Source organism: Prunus avium, chromosome 7, assembly GCF_965620075.1.
Source record: "Prunus avium chromosome 7, drPruAviu1.hap1.1, whole genome shotgun sequence".
NCBI lineage: Eukaryota > Viridiplantae > Streptophyta > Magnoliopsida > Rosales > Rosaceae > Prunus > Prunus avium.
Window position 1 is genome coordinate 21,920,712 of NC_142290.1, and position 4,679 is coordinate 21,925,390.

The 4,679-nt window shown below is 40.3% G+C and overlaps 1 non-coding gene across 1 annotated transcript; it reads right to left on the bottom strand.

Annotated features, from left to right (window-relative positions):
- Positions 1-483: 483 nt before the first annotated feature.
- LOC148293132 (small nucleolar RNA R71) lies at positions 484-590 on the bottom strand. The gene has a single exon (XR_015825904.1). It is a non-coding gene; the product is annotated as a small nucleolar RNA R71 (small nucleolar RNA).
- Positions 591-4,679: the final 4,089 nt, after the last annotated feature.

The window sequence follows — 4,679 nt, forward strand, 5'->3', positions numbered from 1 at the left end:
TCAACTGCAAAAGAGCAAGCTCTTGCTACATTTACAAGTCTTGCTCTCCACACTGAACTTCCCGGTTCTTCACTTTCAAATTCGGAAGCAAGTTCAGACCAAGAAGAAGAAGAAATGATGGCTGCCATTGAGTTCATGGGAGAACTTGATATCCCAACAATTCCAGCATCTCCTTCAAGCATTTTGCTGCCCACTGTAGCTCGAAATTATGAGCTTAAATCTTCTCATCTTAATATGCTGCCTTCCTTTTATGGTTTACCTAATGAAGATCCATTGACTCATATAAAGGATATTTTTAATGTTGTGAGTTCTTTTCCCTTGATAGGTGTGACAGAAGATCAACTTCGAATGAGAGTGTTTCCATACACTTTAAAGGATAAGGCGAAGTATTGGTTGAATTCTTTGAAGCCTGGTTCACTCACTACATGGTCTGCCATTCAAAAGAAGTTCCTGGAAAAATACTTCTCCACGCAAAAGACCGACATGCTTAGGGACAAGATCTTGTTATTTGCACAGCAAGATGATGAATCGTTTTGTGAAGCATGGGAGAAATTCAATGGGTTGCTCAACCAATGTCCTCATCATGGGATTCCATTGAAGCTTCAAATGCGTATGTTTTATAAAGGACTAACCCCTTCTAGTCATAATATAGTCACCAATTTTGCAGGTGGTTCTTTTAAAACCAAAACTCCAGAAGAAACGTACGAACTCTTTGAGGAGATAGCAATGGAGACCCAACATACGGATACAAGAGGTAAACGTGTTATTAGTGGTTCTAATGATGCTTCTAGTGTGCAGATTTCAAAACTGGAACAAAAGCTAGATGCTCTTCTTGCATTAAACTCAAGAAGCCCTCCGAAGGAAGTGTGTAGCATTTGTGAATCTCATGACCATGCTACCACAGCTTGTCCACTTGGGGCTGGATATCCAGAATTTGTGCAAGAGCAAGCTAAGTTGGTAAATTCCTACAACCAAGGTCCAAGAAATGATCCATACTCTCAAAGTTATAATCCAGGTTGGAGGAATCATCCAAACTTTTCATGGAGAAATACCCAGAATCAAGCAAATCCCCCTTCATTCCAAAGGCCACAACAATCATCATCATCATTGGAAGATATAGTGAAGCAGATGGCAATCAACCAATCCAATTTTCAGCAAACTACACAAGCTGCCATCTCCAAATTGGAAGTCCAATTAGGCCAAATAGCTGCTGAAATAACTCAAAGAGTGCCTGGGAAATGGCCAAGCCAAACTGAGATCAATCCAAAGAACCCAGAAGCCAAGGCCATTCATGTGCTCAGATCAGGTAAGATCATTGATAATAAAGATGATTCTAATCTTTCAAATGATGTTGTGATTGTAGAAAATGAAGAGGAGGAGACCATGGCCACGGAAGGAGAACAACTCAAAACTTCTCAATCTGCTCCTAAGGCCAAATCAGATTCTCAGAAATCCGATCAATTCCAATTGCATAAAAGGGATGACAAATTTGTGCCACCACATCTTCAAGAAGATAGATACGTGCCACCCGCTCCATATGTTCCACAGATTCCATTTCCAGGCCGTCTTAAGAAAGCAAAGCAAGATAAGGCTTTTAAAGAGATTTATGATATTTTGAGTAAAGTTAATATCAATTTGCCTTTGCTTGATCTTATTGAACAGATTCCTGCATATGGAAAATTCATCAAGGACTTGAAAACTCACAAGCTCAATTTCGCTCCAAATGAAGGAGTAAAGCTCGACCAGAATGTAAGTGCTGTATTGCAAAGGAAGCTTCCACCAAAACTAGATGATCCTGGCAGCTTTGACATTCCCATTAACATTGGAGGCAAGAAGGTTGGAAGAGCCATGTTGGACTTGGGAGCAAGCATCAATGTTTTGCCATATTCAGTTTATCAAGAGCTTGGCTTAGAAGGGATGAAGAAGACTTCAATGCGACTTGAACTAGCTGATCATTCTATAAAATATCCAAAAGGTATTGTAGAAGATATTCTAGTTCAAGTTAATACACTAATTCTCCCTGCTGATTTTGTAGTGATGGACATGGAAGACAATCCAAATGGAGATCGTGTTGATCCCATTCTCCTAGGCAGGCCATTCATGGCCACTGCAGACACTATCATCAAAGTGAAAGATAGCACTCTCTCCATGACTGTTTTGGGTGAAACTGTTGAATTTAAAATGCTTAATGCTCTATCTCAACCTTCTATCTCTCTTGATTCTTGCTTTTCAATTGATGTTGTGGATCATGAGGTTTCTTCCAAAATTTTGCAGAGAAAGTCTAATGATGCTCTAGAAGCTGTCTTAACACAAGAAGAGGAACATCTTTGTGAACCGGAGTTCCAAGAAGTGGTGGCTGCCTTAGAAGTGTTTCCGCCATACCCACCATCCTTTAGGCCACCAATCGAGCCTCTTGGACCATCATCCACGAAATTGGAGCCATCCATTGTCATCCCACCAAAGCTAGAACTTAAACCTCTTCCCAATAATCTTAAATATACATATTTGGGTGCTAACGAAACTCTCCCTGTTATAATTGCTGCAGGTCTCTCCTCACATGAAGAAGAGAGCTTAATTAAAGTTCTAAAAGAGCATAAAACAGCCATTGGGTGGACCATAGCAGACATCAAAGGAATTAGTCCAAGCATGTGCATGCACCGGATTTTAATGGAAGAAGACAGCAAACCATCTCGTGATGCCCAAAGGAGGCTAAATCCCAACATGAAAGAGGTGGTTAGAGCTGAAGTTTTAAAGCTACTCGATGTAGGAATCATCTACCCAATTTCAGATTCTAAGTGGGTGAGCCTTGTGCAAGTTGTTCCAAAGAAGTCCGGAATCACCGTTGTGAAAAATGAGAAGAATGAGCTAGTTCCTACACGAACTGTCACTGGTTGGAGAGTTTGCATTGATTACAGGAAGTTGAACACATCCACTAGAAAAGATCATTTCCCCTTACCTTTTATTGATCAAATGCTTGAACGTTTATCTGGCCATGCTTACTATTGTTTTCTTGATGGTTTTTCAGGTTATAATCAAATTCCCATTGCTCCGGAAGACCAAGAGAAAACCACATTCACATGCCCATTTGGTACGTTTGCTTATAGAAGGATGCCATTCGGTTTATGCAATGCCCCAGCAACTTTCCAAAGATGCATGATGTCAATCTTTTCAGATATGGTGGAACGATTCATTGAGGTATTTATGGATGATTTTTCAGTTTTTGGTTCCTCTTTTGATAATTGTCTTCACCACTTGTCTCTAGTGCTTAAAAGATGCCAGGAAACAAATCTGATTTTGAATTGGGAGAAGTGTCACTTCATGGTGAGACAAGGCATTGTACTAGGCCATGTGATTTCAAGCAAGGGAATCGAAGTGGATAAAGCCAAGATCGACCTCATCTCAAATCTTCCACCCCCTACCTCTGTTAAAGGAATTAGAAGCTTTCTAGGTCATGCTGGATTCTATAGAAGGTTCATCAAAAATTTCTCAAGCATTACAAGGCCATTGTGTAATCTCCTTGCTAAGGATGCTGTTTTTGAGTTTAATGAAGCTTGCATGGAAGCTTTTTCTACCTTGAAGAGGGAGCTAACTTCAGCCCCTATTATCATAGCTCCGGATTGGTCTTTACCATTTGAAATAATGTGTGATGCCTCTGACTTTGCTATTGGTGCAGTTTTAGGTCAAAAGAAGAACAAGCTGCCCCATGTGATTCATTATGCTAGCCGGACCTTGAATGATGCTCAAATCAACTACTCCACAACAGAGAAGGAGTTGCTTGCTGTGGTTTTTGCTTTAGAAAAATTTCGTTCTTACCTTGTTGGTTCTAAAGTAATTGTTTATTCTGACCATGCAGCCCTTAGATACTTGCTCACTAAGAAGGATGCCAAACCACGCTTGATTAGATGGATTCTCTTGCTGCAAGAATTCGATTTGGAGATTCGAGATAAGAAGGGATGTGAGAATGTGGTAGCTGATCATTTGAGCAGAATTGTGGTTGAAGAAAAAGGAGGAGCTGTGCTACCCTTGAATGAGACTTTCCCTGATGAACAACTATATGCTGCCCAAATCAAAGAGCCATGGTATGCTGATTTTGTTAATTATCTTGCTTGTGGTGTTCTTAGAAATGATCTAACTTCTCAGGATAAGAAGAAGTTCTTTTCCATGGTGAAACATTATGTATGGGATGAACCTTTCTTATTCAAGCATTGCCCGGATCAACTCATCAGAAGATGTGTTCCAGAAGAAGAGCAAGAAAGCATACTTAGGCATAGCCACGAATTGGCCTGTGGAGGTCACTTTGGAGCTAAGAAAACAGCACTTAAAATTCTGCAATCTGGTTTCTTTTGGCCCACTCTATTTAAAGATGCATTTAATTTTTGTGTTAAGTGTGATAGGTGCCAAAGGATGGGGAACATAAGTCGCAGGAATGAAATGCCATTGAATAACATACTTGTTGTGGAGCTCTTCGATGTGTGGGGTATTGATTTCATGGGACCATTCCCATCTTCCTTTGGTTATACTTACATACTTGTTGCTGTTGATTATGTGTCTAAATGGGTGGAAGCCATAGCCACCAAAACCAATGATTATAAGGTGGTGCTGAAGTTCTTGAAGGATAATATTTTCACAAGGTTTGGTACTCCAAGGGCTGTCATTAGTGATGGAGGCAGCCACTTCTG